General features: G+C 44.0%; 1 long non-coding RNA gene across 7 annotated transcripts; it reads left to right on the forward strand.

Moving 5' to 3' along the window:
* Positions 1 to 1,242: 1,242 nt before the first annotated feature.
* On the forward strand, positions 1,243 to 6,686 carry LOC103677279. 7 transcript variants are annotated; one of them, XR_005835695.1, is made up of 6 exons: positions 1,243 to 1,471; positions 2,099 to 2,482; positions 2,707 to 3,196; positions 3,326 to 3,435; positions 4,122 to 4,501; positions 6,426 to 6,686. It is a non-coding gene; the product is annotated as an uncharacterized LOC103677279 (long non-coding RNA). The 7 variants fall into 7 exon arrangements; XR_005835693.1 differs by lacking the exon at positions 6,426 to 6,686 and adding an exon at positions 4,628 to 5,558; XR_005835696.1 differs by lacking the exon at positions 6,426 to 6,686 and having other exon boundaries at positions 2,099 to 2,136; positions 2,430 to 2,482; positions 4,122 to 4,500.
* Positions 6,687 to 15,512: the final 8,826 nt, after the last annotated feature.

Below are 15,512 nucleotides of genomic sequence, written 5' to 3' on the forward strand. Positions count from 1 at the left end.
CTTTTTCCAGGAGGCAGCGGTCGGCCGTTCGGACCGGGGCTGCTCTTACTCCCCCGAGCTGTCCTGCGAGGGGGCCGGGAGGAGACAGGGCAGCGGGGGCGTCAGAGGGACTCTGCCGGTGCTCCCAGGCTGCAGAGACGTGCCAGGGGGTCTGGCTTGCAGCGACCAGTGTTTCCTCTGCCGGAAGACCCTCGGTCTCCTCCGTCAGGTGCTGTCCGCTGCCCTTAGTCCGGTGCCGCCCGCTGTTTACTCCTCCGGGGGTCTCTCCGCCCAGGTTCCAAGCTCGTCCGGGTCTGCGCGCTCGGCCGGCTGCCAGATTCCTCCTCCTCAGCTCCCACTCCGGAGGGACGAGCGGCTCTGCGCGCCAAACACGGCGCTTTACCTGTGTCAGCTGCTGAGCTCAGCCGTTCTGGCAGCTTCTACGGCCAATTTAAAGGGATCATTCCACCCAAATTCAAGACGTGAAGCCAGCAGTCCGGGAGCTTCACTGAAACCCAGGGCTGCGTTGAGATGTCTGGTCCACCCTCGTTGGAGCGGATCCCAGCACGCTCCCGTTACCCCAGTGCGGAGCCCTGCTGCTCTGCCCGGGGCGAGGGCTTGGTGAGACACGACGACGCCGTCACGTCGAGCGGCTCGGACCAGGTAGGAGGAGCGTGCGCGCGCGGGGGTTCGGGGTTCGCGCAGGTAGGAGGAGCGTGCGCGCGCGGGGGTTCGCGCAGGTAGGAGGAGCGTGCGTGCGCGGGGGTTCGGGGTTCGCGCAAGCGTGGGCTGGTCTGTGTGCTTGAGGGGAGGCTGTTCTTCCGCGGCCCGTGCGCATTTCGTGAGGAAATACGTTTCTGCAGCAGCCGGGAGAGAATAGTGGTCATGATATTGTCTGGTAATAAATAAGAGGTGACACCTGCCTAGAACTTGAAACGTATAAAGAACTGTTTTGAGGGCTCTATATGCTTCATGGAGTTCAATCCTCGCAGGAAATGGATGAAATCACTAAGAAAGTTAATATTTTACCAATTGATGAAAAATAGGGATTTTCTATGATTATGCTAACATAATAAGTATTATTTAATTTGTAAAAGTTTCCTCAAGCACGTAAGTTTAAAGCTCCAGTTGTTTTCAAATGAGAGAATGACCTTCCTGAATTTACATCATGGCAATTGCTGGATATTAATCAGATCAATCAAAAATAAAACACTGCAGTATTGTCACACTTTTTAAAAAGATTTTATTTTTAGAGGGGGCAGAGGGAGAAGCAGACTCTCCACTGAGCAGGGACCTGGACGCAGGACTCGAGCACACGACCCCGTGATCATTACCTGAGCAGAAGGCAGATGCTTAACTGACTGAGCCGCCAGGCGCCCCTCACATTAATTTCTGATACGTCTTTCAGGACACGATTGCCGAAGTGTCTGATGCTGAAGACTGAGAAGGCACCTCAGTGTCTGGAGTACAGGTGCTGCTTGTGTTAATAAAGGTAAGTGTGGTCACACGTGGAACTCACACGGAAAGAAGAAGAACTGTCCTGAGAACCACACCATTAAAGACAGGGCCTGGGTCGTATTAATTTTCTATATTTAGCTCGTAAATAAAGGGGTGGATTAAACAGGAGAAGGGGACCAGTCTGAGAGATGTATAGGACTTGTGAGCTTGGAGAGCAGTTGGCTGGGGGGGCGGGGGAGGGCTACGAGGAGGTGAAGACAGAGCATTAATCTGATACTGTGTCTACTTAGACGGAGATTTGAAAAGGAGCAGGACAGAGCAAAAGGGATACTGGTTTTACACAGTGAAGTGGGACTCACTTATAAAGAAATTCTAAGGGTCTAAATTTAATATCCATTAGCCAACAGAGTACATTATTACTTTCAGATGTAGGGTTCAAGGATTCATCGGTTGTGTATAACACCCAGTGCTCATCACATCCCCGCTACCCCATCCCCCACTCACCTCCCTTTCCGCAGCCCTCAGTTTGTTTCCCAGAGTCGAGTCTCTCATGGTTCATCTCCCACTCTGATTTCTTCCCCTATGATCCTCTCCCTCGTTTCTTAAATTCCACGAGTGAAAGCATATAATTGTCCTTCTCTGCTTGACTTACTTCTCTTAGCATAATCCCCTCCAGTTCCATCCACGTCGATGTAAATGGTAAGTAGTCATCCTTTCCGATGGCCGAGTAATACTCCACTGCATATATGGAGCACATCTTCATCCATTCCCCTGTTGAAGGCATGTCGGCCCCTTCCACAGTTTGGTTACTGTGGACATCACTGCTGTGAACTGGAAAACAGTACGGAGCTTCCTCAGGACGTGAAGAACAGAGCTGCCCTACGACCCAGCAATTGCACTACTAGGGATTTACCCCGAAGATACAGATGTAGTGAAAGGAAGCCTTTTATCTTGACGTGGTCCCAATAGTTCATTTTTCCTTTTGTTTCTAGGGCTCTAAATTTGAACTGAGAAAACCAAAGCGCAGGGAGCACCTGGCGTGAAGGTAGGATTTTGGATTCTTCAGCTTTCCGGGCTCTTTCAGCTAAAAGCTCTGTCCGCCTGGAGGTGGAGTGTGCGGGAGAGGAGGACCGAGAGCAGATATTACAGAACTGATAGTCAAGATGATGGTGGCCCATCTCAGACTGACGGGCTCGGGGCACTCGGGGAACCTCTCACGATGTTAACGTAATACACACACAATGACTGTCCCCGTTGTCTCACACCCAGGAGCGCACGGAGTGACTGAGCTGGGCTGCTGGGGGAGCGTAACTGGGGCCGTACTGTCCCCAACTCCGCCAGGTCCCCCTGGATCGAGTCTACCTCTTGGCCGGAAGTCCTCAGAGACCAGGACGGACCGTGTCTTCTGACTGCAGACATCTGCCCCACGTCCGGGTCCACCTCCAAGGTGAGTCGGTGCTCGGCCCCTCGAAGGACGCTGAGGAAGTTCTGTCATTTGATAGGATGATGAGTCGACCAAGCACCCCACATGCACAGCGTGTCTGCCCCTCCATCCGCCGCCGTAACTGACCGATGAGGACACTGTCTTGGGAACCCAGAGCGCAGCTCAGAATGTTCGCTCAATGCGGGGACGCGTGGCGGCCGTTACCAGTCAGTCACACTCGCCTGAGGTTAGGATCCTTCTACTGTCCTTAGAAGTAAAGAAGTGCTGTCGGGGGAGGAGAGCTGGAAGAGCAGACGGACGACGGGCAAGATTCAGGTTCTCTACCCCCAGCTGCTCTGAACAGAGGCGCAGTCCGAGTCTGGGAAAGGAGGGAATGCGCAGCCCGAGGAGAGAGACAGAGACAAACGTCTAGGCTGCATGTTGGTAAAATCCTTGTTGTTTCAGGTCATTTATAGCCTCAGGAATCCAAGAGGTCACGACATCTTCTTACCGCTTGTTGCAAGGATTACCCGCCCAGAGGACTTTGCGTGAACACTCGAACTGCTTTGCCCAAGGTGATGGTGAGAGGAGTCGAGACCTTTTATTTTTAAATGTGGAATGATAACAATTGCGCTGTGTCAGAAATTCAACTCATGTCTGCATTTTTTTAAAAACAGTGAATCTATGATCCGTGATTGTTTAACATTTGCTTAATGTCCTAAGAGCTTAGTGGGAAGGAAAGCTCATGTCCTTTCCATTTTTATTCGAAGAATCTTTCCATCCGTGAAGGACTTATTTTAAATGACTGAACATACATTCTTCTGTACTTTTCAGTTCTTTCTGTGGCCTCATCTTTTCCCTGAACTTTTTTTTATAATATTTTTTTATTATGTTAGTCACCATACAGTACATCCCTGGTTTTTGATGTCAAGTTCCATGACTCATTAATTGCATATAACACCCGGTGCTCCATGCAATACGTGCCCTCCTTACTACCCGTCACCGGCCTATCCCATCCCCCACCTCTGAGGCCCTCAGTTTGTTTCCCAGAGTCCACAGTCTCTCGTGGTTCATTCCCCCTTCTGTTTACATGCCCGACTTGAATTCTTTCTTGATAGAGGTCGTTGCTTTATAAAAGTTTTTATTCAGGACTTATTAAATTGTGCCCTTCTCCTTGGCATTTTTCTGTGGAGAAGTTGTCAGAGGCCGTTTATTATCCTGTAGCTCTCTGGTTTGATTTTGGATAACTGTGTCGTTCCAGGGCTGCTCTCTTTTTGACCATTTGGGACGGAAAGAGGCTTTTTCTCATCTAGATCTATGAGAAGGTTTTCGAAAGGGCCTGGAAGCTGTGTTCTTATGACTCAAGGATTTCTGTGAAAGTTGTTGGCCTTTTTCCACAACCGATTTCTTTAATGGGTAGTTCGGAATCCAAGCGGACTCTTCTCTTTGACACCTACCCCACGTACGGAGTGCTTCCTGCAGATAGGACTGACCCGTGCGTTTCTTCGCTCAGCTAGGACTCCTGTATTTCTTGGAATCAACGTAGAACGAGGCCTCTACCCGCCGTCAGTCACGTTGCGTCTATTGCCAGCAAGGTCTTACGGCTTCGTTTTTCAGGGTGTGGATTTCACCCTCAGTAAGGTAATTTGCTAAGGTTTCTTTTTATTTTTTTACATTTTTGGAATATATTCAGACACAGATTTGTAACTGAATACCCAGATAGAGCAAATATTAACCTATTTCATAAGAATTATATTATGATCATAGAAAATCAACATTTAAATACGGATTCCCTGCTATCACCGGAAGACGCCTCACATTTCACCAGGTGACACTGATGTTCTGTTTCTGCTGTTCCTGGGTCCAGCCCCACATCCCACCTCGCATGTAGTCATTCTGTCTCTTTAGAATTCTTTAGGCTGAAACAGGGCTTGTTTCTAGCATCTTGACGCTTTGAAAGGGTACCGTCTAGTTATGGTGTAGAATGTCCCTCAGTCTGGGGTCTCTGATCGTTCCTCACTGAAATTCAAGATCCACCCTTTTGGCAAGATGTGTGTGCTTCGTCTCATCAGGAGTCACATAATCTCTATTTTACTCTTTACAAGTGAAGTGAACTGTTCGTTTGGCTAAGGTGTTACCTGTGCTGTTTCTCCACTATGAAGATTTTCTATTTTAATATCAATGTGTCTCATGGAGAGTTAGCGATTGTCACTGTTAGAACCTGTTGAAGTTTCTTGTCGGAAACAGTTACGACTATGATGTGTCCTTAGTGGTTGGTTCTATATCCATTATTCTTACTAAATTTACTTTATTTCCTATTGATCAGTAGTAAGTTCGTCTGTAACGCTGTCTCACATTTGGCCTCCTCACCAGCGATGTGTGAGGGGCTCATGTCCCCATCTGTCTTGCTACCCGAATGTGGGGTTCTACTTGTTCGTTTTCTGTCAATAACGGTATCCTTGAGAGGTGGAGGGGGGACGGTACAATGTCGTCCAGAGTGAGAAGACACCTGGAGACTGAAAAATGATGCAAGCTACTCCCTACCATTTACAGAGCTTCTTAAAAATTTTTTATTTAAATTCAATTAGCCAAACCATCACTGGTTTTTGATACACTGAACTGGTGAATCGTTGAACATTGTAACACCCAGTGCTCATCAAATCATATGCCCATCACCCAGTTATCCCATCCCTCCACCCACCTCCCTTTCTGCGACCCTCAGTTTGTTTCCTGGAGTCAAGAATCTCATATGGTTTGTCTCCCTGATTTCTTCCCATTTGGTTTTCCCTACCTTCTCCTATTGTCCTGGGCACTATCTCTTATACTCCACATATGCGTGAAACCATATAATTGTCTTTCTCTGCTTATCTCACTTCGCATCAGACCCTCCAGTTCCATCCATGTTGATGCAAACGGTGGGTAATCGTTCTTTGTGATGGCTGAGGAATATTCCATTGTATGTATGGACCACATCTCTATCCATCTGTTGAAGGGCATCTTGGCCCCTTCCACAGCTTGGCTATTGTGGACATTGCTGCTATGAACATTGGGGTGCAGGTGCCCCTTCTTTTCACTACATCTGTATCTTTGGGGTAAATACCCAGTAGTGCAATGGCTGGGTCACAGGGTAGCTCTATTTTTAACATCTTGAGGGACCTCCATACTGTTGTCCAGAGTGGCTGTACCAGCTTGCATTCCCACCAACAGTGTAAGAGGGATCCCCTTTCTCCACATCCTTTCCAACATTTGTTGTTTCCTGCCTTGTTAATTTTTGCCATTCTAACTGGTGTAAGGTGGTATCTCATTCTGGTTTTGATCTGAATTTCCCTGAGGGCTAGTGATGTTGAATATTTTTTCATGTGTCTGTTAGCCATTTGTCTGTCTTCTGCCCATTCCTTATCGATCTTGGATTCCAGCCCTTTATCTGAAATGTCATTTGCAAATATCTTCTCCCATTCCGTGGGTTGCCCTTTAGTTTTCTTGACCGTTTCCTGTGCTGTGCAGAAGTTTTTATCTTGATGAACGCCCAAAAGTTCATTTTCGCTTCTGTTTCCCTTGCCTTTAGAGACATGTCTTGCAAAAAGTTGCTTTATCCAAGATTGAAGAAGATACTGCCTGTGTTCTCCTCTAGGATTTTGATGGATTCCTGTCTCACATCGAGGTATTGCATCCATTTTGCGTCTATTTTTGTGTATGTGGTAAGGAAAAGGTTCAGTTTCATTCTTCTGGGTATAGGTGTCCAATTTCCCTAGCACCGTTAATTGAAGAGACTGCCTTTTTTCCACTGGATGTTCTTTCCTGCTTTGTAGAAGATTAGTTGACCATAGAGTTGAGGGGCCATTTCTGGAGTTTCTATTCTGTTCCATTGATCTATGTGTCTGTTTGTGTGCCAGTATCCTGCTGTCTTGGTGATCACAGCTTTGTGATAATAGCTTCAAATCAGGCATTGTGGTGCCTGCAGCTTTGGTTTTCTTTTTCAACATTCCCCTGGCTATTCGGGGCCCTTTCTGGTTACATACAAATTTTAGGAGTGTCTGTTGCAGCTCTGTGAAAAATGTCAATGGTAGTTTGATAGGGATTGCATTGAAAGTTAGCAGTGTTTTTTCTTCCAATCCATGAGCAGGGGATGTTTTTCCATTTCTAGAGTCTAGAGCCTCTTTGGCTAGATTAATTCCAAGATATCTTATGGTTTTTGGTGCTCTTGTAAATGGAATCGATTCCCTAATTTCTCTTTCTTCCATCACATTGTTAGTATATAGAAAGGGAACTGATTTCTGTGCACTGATATTGTATCCTGCCGTGTTGCTGTATGAGTTCTAGCGATTTGGGGGTGGAATCTTTCGGGTTTTCCACATGTCACCTGCGAAGAGAGTTTGAATTCTTTGCCAATTTGAATGCCTTTTCTGATTGCTGAGGCTAGGACTTCTAGTACTATGCGGAACAGTAGTGGTGAGAGTGGGGCTCATCATGTTCCTGACCTGAAGGGAAAAGCTCCCCATTTTTCCTCATTGAGAATGGTATGTGCTGTGGGTTTTTCATAAATTGAGGAATGTACCCTCTATCCCTACACTCTGAAGAGTTTTCATCAGGAAATGATGCTGTGTTTCGTCAAATGCTTTTTCCGCATCTATTAAGAGGATCATATGGTTCTTGACTCTTTTCTTGTTGATGTGATCTTTCATGCTGATTTGCGAATGTTGAACCACCCTTGCGTCCCAGGAATAAATCTCACCTGGTTGTGAGATTGTGCATTTGGGGTTTTTCTAAATTTTTTGAGAGAGGCTTGGATGGCTATGTACTTCCCTCTAAGCACCACCTTTGCAGTATCCCATAGGGTTTCAACCAGTTACAATGGCTAAAATTAACAAGATGAGGAACAACAAATGTTGGTGAGGATGTGGAGAGAGGGGTGCCCTCTTACACACTGGTGGGAATGCAAGCTGGTGCAGCCACTCTGGAGACAGTATGGAAGTTCCTCAAAAAGTTTTCCTTCTTTTTCAAATTTATTTGACAGAGAGACAGCCAGCGAGAGAGGGAACACAAGCAGGGGGATTGGGAGAAAAACCAGGCAAAGACCCCATCAAAAAGGAGAATAATGGATGCCAAAATTCTCAACACTATCCTAGCTAATAGCATCCAACAGTACATTAAAAGGATTATCCATCACGACCAGGTGGGATTCATCCTTGGGATACAACGGTGGTTCAACATTTGCAACTCAGTGTGACAGAACACAAGAGTGAGGATGTGGAGAGAGGGGTGCCCTCTTACACACTGGTGGGAATGCAAGCTGGTGCAGCCACTCTGGAGACAGTATGGAAGTTCCTCAAAAAGTTTTCCTTTTTTAATTTTTTGAAACTACCAAACTCGAGGGAACACAAGCAGGGGGATTGGGAGAGGAAGAAGCAGGCTCCCAGCGGAGGAGCCTGATGTGAGGCTCGATCCCAGAATGCTGGGATCACGCCCTGAGCCGAAGGCAGATGCTTAATGACTGAGCCACCCAGGCGCCCCTTCATTTTTTTTTTTCCTCTTTTTCAATTTTTTGAAACTTCCAAACTCATTCTACGAGGCCAGCATTACCTTGATCCCCAAACCACGCAAAGACCCCATCAAAAAGGAGAATTACAGACCGATATCCCTGATGAATATGGGTGCCAAAATTCTCAACAAGATCCTAGCTAATAGCATCCAACAGTACATTAAAAGGATTATCCATCACGACCAGGTGGGATTCATCCCTGGGATGCAAGGGTGGTTCAACATTTGCAACTCAGTGTGACAGAACACAAGAGACAAGAATCAGATGGTCCTCTCAATTGATGCAGAAAAAGCATTTGACAAAATACAGTGTACATTCCTCAATTTCATAAAAAACATATATGAAAAGCCCACAGCCAATATTCTCAATGGGGAAAAGCTGGAAGCCTTTCCCTTAAGATCAGGAACAGGACGAGGATGCCCACTCTCGCCGCTATTATTCAACATAGTACTAGAAGTCCTTGCAACAGCAATCAGACCACAAAAAGAAATAAAAGGCATCCAAATTGGCAAAAAAGAAGTCAAACTGTCTCTCTTCACAGATGACATGATACAGTATGTGAAAAACCCAAAACACTCCACCCCCAAATTACTAGAACTCAAACAGCAATTCAGTAATGTGGCAGGATACAAAATCAATGCACAAAAATCAGTTGCATTTCTATATACGAACAATGACACTGAAGAAAGAGAAATTAGGGAATCGATTCCATTTACAATAGCACCAAAAACCGTAAGATATCTTGGAATTAATCTAACCAAAGAGGTAAAGGATCTATACTCCAGAAACCCCAGAACACTTATGAAAGAAATGGAAAAACATCCCATGCTCACAGCTTGGCAGAATAAACATAGTTAAAATGTCTATGCTACCCAGAGCAATCTACACTTTCAAAGTCATCCCGATCAATGCCATTTTTCAAAGTGCTGAAACAAACAATCCTGAAATTTGTATGGAACCAGAAAAGACCCTGAATTGCCAAGAAAATGTTGAAAAAGAAAAACAGTGTTGGGGGTATCACATTGCTTGACTTCAAGCAGTATTACAAAGCTGTGATCACCAAGAAAGCATGGTATTGGCACAAAACAGACACACAGACCAATAGAACAGAACAGAGACTCCAGAAATGGACCCTCAGCTCTATGGTCAACTATCTTCAACAAAGCAGAAAAGAATATCCAATGGAAAAAAGATAGTCTCTTCAATAAATAGTGCTGAGAAAATTGGACCGCTATATACAGAAGAATGAAACTTGACCACTCTCTCCCACCATACACAAAGATAAACTCTAAATGGATGAAAGACCTCGATGTGAGACAGGAATCCATCAAAATCCTAGAGGAAAACAGGCAGTAACCGACATCGGCCACAGCAACTTCTTTCATGACACGTCTCCAAAGGCAAGTGAAACAAAAGCTAAAATGAACTTTTGGGACTTCATCAAGATAAAAAGCTTCTGCACAGCCAAGGAAACAGTCAACAAAACTAAAAGGCAGCCCATGGAATGGGAGAAGATATTTGCAAACGACACTACAGGTAAAGGACTGGTATCCAAGATCTACAAAGAACTTCAACACCCCAAAACAATCAAGTAATGGGCAGAAGACATGAACAGACACAGTTCCAGTGAGCTGACACATGAAAAAATGTTCAACATCACTTGGCATCAGGGAAATTCAAATCAAACCCACATGGAGATACCACCTTACACCAGTTAGAATGGCAAAAAATTGACAAGGCAGGAAATAACAAATGTTGGAGAGGATGTGGAGAAAGGGGATCCCTCTTACAATGTTTATGGGAATGCAAGCTGGTACAACCATTGGAAAACAGTGTGGAGGTTCCTCAGAAAGTTAAAAATTGAGCTACCCCATGACCCAGCAATTGCACTACTGGTATTTACCCCAAGGATACAGATGTAGTGAAAAGAAGGACCATATGCACCCCAATGTTCATAGCAGCCGTGTCCACAATAGCCAAACTGTGGAAGGAGCTGAGATGCCCTTCAACAGACGAACAGATAAAGAAGATGTGGTCCATATTTACAATGGAATACTACTCAGCCATCAGAACAATTACCCAATATTTGCATTGACATGGATGGAACTGGAGGAGATTATGCTAAGTGAAGTAAGTCAAGCAGAGAAAGACAATTATCATATGATTTCACTCATTTGTGGAACATAAGGAATATCAGGGAGATCGGTAGGAGAAGAAAGGGGAAAACGAAGGGGGAGAAAGCAGAGGGGGAGACGAACCATGAGAGACTCCGTACTCTGTTTCCCAGAGGGTTACAGAAGGGTGGGGGTGGGTGTTGAGGAGGGCAGGTGTTGTGATGAGCACTGGGTGTTACACACAACTGACGAATCACGGAACACTACCTCAGACGCTAGAGCTGCACGGTATGTTGGCTCATTGAACATAAGAGACAAATTCACCCTATAGGCCAATTAATCTGTGACAAAGTAGGCAAAAATATCCAATGGGGAAAAGACTGCCTTCAATAAATGGTGCTGGGAAACGGACCATTATATTACACCACACACAGACTCAACACGGATTAAAGACCTAGAGGAAAATAGTAACGGATGTGGCTCCTCAGACAAGGGAAAAAAAAGCAAAAATAAACTACTGGGGCGACCCCAAAATGAACAGCTTTCACACAGAAAAGGAAACAAAACAAAAAGGTGAGCTACTGCATGGGAGAAGATACTTGGAAATAATACATCTGGTAAGGGGTTAATATCTAAAATGTATAACTTGTACAATTCAATACCAAAAAACGAACACTCTGATTTAAAAAGGGCAGAGGACCTGAATCGACATTTTTGCAAGGAAGACCTACAGATGCCAACAGCCGTGAAAAGAAGCGCAGCATCACTCGCCACACCAACAACATGCCAGTCAAACCACGAGGAGCTCTCACACCTGTCAAAACAGCTGGCATCTTAAAAATAAGTGTTGGCAAGGATGTGAATAAGAGTAAACCCTCACATATGGTTCGAGGGAATGTAAATTAGTGTGGTCACTGTGGAAAACGGCATGGAGGTTCCTCAAAATAGTAAATATATGATGCAGTAATTCCACCACTGGGTATTTACCCAAAGAGAAAACTATTTTGAAAAAAATATACGCACCCCTATATTTATTACAGTATTATTTACAGCAGCCAAGATACGCAAGTAACCCAAGTGTCCATTGATTGTGGGTGGGTGTGTGTGCACACCCAGTGGAATATTGTTCAGCAACAATGAGATCTTGCCATTTGCAGCGACATGGATGGACCTGTAATGGTATTATGCAGGGTATTTGCAAATGACCTTATGCAATGGTAAGTGAAATAAGTCAAAGACAAATACCATACGATTTTCCTTATATGTTGACTCTAAAAAACAACTGCAGAAACAGACGCATGAATCCAGAGAACTGTGGTTGCTAGAAGAGAGGGATGGAAGATGGGCCAAATGGGTGAAGGGGAGTGGATTCCCAGTTATGGAATAAGTCACAGGGATAACAGTTACAGCCTCGGGACTTGAGTCCATGGTGTGAGAGCACTTGTGGTGACAGAAGGCAGCTACAGTCGTGGTGAGCACAGCATGATGTACAGAGTTGTCAAATCACTACTCTGTACACCTGACACTAGTGTAACATTGCGTGTCAACTATATTTCATTAAAAGAAAACCTTGTGGAATAGTGGAAATTAACTCCAAAGAATGTGAGTGGTGGTGTATTATTTTGACTCAAGAAAGGACACCTGTAGCAGATTCTAAACAGGTGCTTGGATAGACAGTGAAGACTATGAAGTGAATGTGCACAGAGATAATGCCCACAGGTGCAAGTTTTTCTAACAAAACCTGTCCAATTTTGGAATAGCCTCTTGCCTTTATTGATGGTCAACTCCACCACAAAGGAGGTTTTAGAGCAGAAATGATTTGTCCAGGATATTGCAGATAGTATCCACTGGGGCAGTGTCTTAAGGATGCTATCCTTTGGAAAGCTTTCTACACCAACCCCTACATTATTGAGAAACCATACAGAGTAATAGTTAAGGTATTTAAGGCCAATGGGTATGGAACTATGAGGCTGTGTTCTCACCTTGCCACTGCCTTTAAGTCTCTGTGACCTTGTATGAGGCCGCAGAAAATGGTGGCAAGAATATACAATGGGGAAAAGACACTCTCTTCAACAATGGTGTTGGGAAAATTGGACAGCCACATGAATGAAACTGGACCATTTTCTTACACCATACACAAAGATAAACTCAAAATGGGTGAAAGACCTCAATGTGAGACAGAAATCCATCAAAATCCTAGAGGAGAACACAGGCAGCAACCTCTTCCACCTTGGCCACAGCAACTTCTGGCTAGACACGTCTCCAAAGGCAAGGGAAACAAAAGCAAAAATGAACTTTTGGGACCTCAAGATAAAAAGCTTCTGCACAGCAGAGGAAACAGTCAACAAAACTAAAAGGCAATCCACAGACTGGGAGAAGATATTTGCAAATAACATTTCAGATAAAGGGCTGGTATCCAAGATCTACAAAGAATCCAGTCAAGAAATGGGCAGAAGACATGAACAGACACTTCTCTGAAGAAGACATACAAATGGCTAACAGACACATGAAAAAATGTTCAACGTTACTTGGTATCAGGGAAATACAAATCAAAACTGCAATGTTACCACCTCACACCAGTCAGAATGGCAAAAATTAACAAGTCAGGAAACGACAGATGTTGGTGAGGATGTGGAGAAAGGGGAACCCTTTTACACTGTTGGTGCAAATGCAAGCTGGTGCAGCCACTCTGGGAAACAGTATGGAGGTTCCTCAAGATGTTAAAAATAGAGCTACCCTATGACCCAGCAATTGCACTATTGGGTATTTACCCCAAAGATAGATATAGTGAAAAGAAGGGGCACCTGTACCCCTATGTTCATAGCAGCAATATGCACAATAGCCACACTGGGGAAAGAGCGGAGATGTCTACTGATGGGTGGATGAATCAAGAAGGTGTGGTCCATATATACAATAGAATATTACTCAGCCATCAATGGTAATTCATCAAAAAGGATGAATACTTAACATTTACATCAACATGGAGGGAACTGGATAGTATTGCTGAGTGAAACAAGTCAATCAGAGAAACACAATCAGATGGTTTCACTTGTATGTGGAATATAGCAAACAGTGCAGAGGATCATAGGGAAAGGGAGGGAAAACTGGGAAGTCATCAGAGAGGGAGAAAAACCATGAGAAACTCTTAACTACAGGAAACAAACTGAGGGCTGCTAGGGGAGGTGGGTGAGGGGTGAGGTAATTGGGTGACAGGAATTAAGGAGGGCAGGTGATGTGATGAGCACTGGGTGTTATATGTAACTTATAAATTATTGACCATTACATCTGAAACTAATGATGTACTAAATGTTAGCTAATTGAATTAAAAAAAAATTCTGTATGATCCAGCAATCCCAATTGTGGGTTTATATCCAAAATAATTAAATCAGGTTCTCAAAATGGTATGTGTTCCCATGTTCATTGCAGTAATAGTCACAATAACCAAGATATGGAAACAACCTAAATATCTTTCGACAGATGAATGGATAAAGAAAAAGTGGTACATACTTAAAAAGGAAGGAAATTCTGGATATAGGACAAAATAGACGAATCTGAAGGACATTATGCTAGGTGAAATAAGCCAGTTAGAGGAAGACAAATACTGTAAATTCCACTTTATGAGGTATCTAAAAGTCAAACTTGCCATTGGCATTTTTCAAGGAGCTGGAATAAACAATCCTGAAATTTGTATGGAACCAGAAAATACCCCAAATCTCCAAGGAAATATTGGAAAAGAAAAACAAACTGGGGGCATCACGTTGCCTGATCGCAAGCTATATTACAGAACTGTGATCACCAAACAGCATGGTATTGGCACAAAAACAGACACACAGACCAATGAAACAGAATAGACACTCCAGAAATGGACCCTCAACTCTATGGTCAACTAATTTTTCACAAATCAGGAAAAAAAATATCCAGTGGGAAAAAAGTCTCTTCAATAAGTGGTGTTGGGAAAATTGGACAGCTACATACAGTAGAATGAAACTGGACCATTCCCTTACACCATACACAAAGATAAACTCATAATGGATGAAAGACCGCGATGTGAGACAGGAATCCATCAAAATCACAGACGAGAATATAGGCTGTAACCTCTTCAGCATCGGCCACAGCAACTTCTTTCATGACACATCTCCAAAGGCAAGAGAAACAGTTGCATTTCTATACACGAACAATGAGACTGAAGAAAGAGAAATTAGGGAATCAATTCCATTTACAATAGCACCAAAAATCATACGATATCTTGGAATTAACTTAACCAGAGAGGTAAAGAATCTATTTTCTAGAAACTACAGATCACTCTTGAAAGACATTGAAGGAGCACTGGGTGTTATAAGCAAGTAATGAATCATGGAACTTTACATCAAAACTAGGGATGTACTGTATGGGGACTAACATAAAAAATGGGCAGAAGATATAAACAGACACTTTTCCAATGAAGACATAGAAATGGCTGACAGACACATGAAAAAATGTTCAACATCATTAGCCATCAGGGAAATTCAAATCAAAACCACACTGAGATACCACCTTACACCAGTTAGAATGGCAAAAATTAACAAAACAGGAAACAACAAATGTTGGAGAGGATGTGGAGAAGGGGATCCCTCTTACACTGTTGGTAGGAATGCAAGCTGGTACAGCCGCTCTGGAAAACAGTGTGGAGGTTCCTCAAGACGTTAAAAATAGAGCTACCCTGTGACTCAGCAATTGCACTACCAGGTATTTACCCCAAAGATACAGACATAGTGAAGAGAAGGGGCATCTGCACCCCAATATTAATAGCAGCAATGTCCACAATGTCCAAACTGTGGAAGGAGCCGAGATGCCCTTCAACAGATGACTGGATAAAGAAGATGTGGTCCATACATACAATGGAATATTACTCAGCTATCACAAAGAACAATTACCCACCATTTGCATCGACATGGATGGAAGTGGAGGGGGTTATGCTAAGTGAAGAAAGTCAAGCAGAGAAAGACAGTTATCATATGGT

This window comes from Ursus maritimus, unplaced genomic scaffold, assembly GCF_017311325.1.
Source record: "Ursus maritimus isolate PB19 unplaced genomic scaffold, ASM1731132v1 scaffold_19, whole genome shotgun sequence".
Taxonomy (NCBI): domain Eukaryota; kingdom Metazoa; phylum Chordata; class Mammalia; order Carnivora; family Ursidae; genus Ursus; species Ursus maritimus.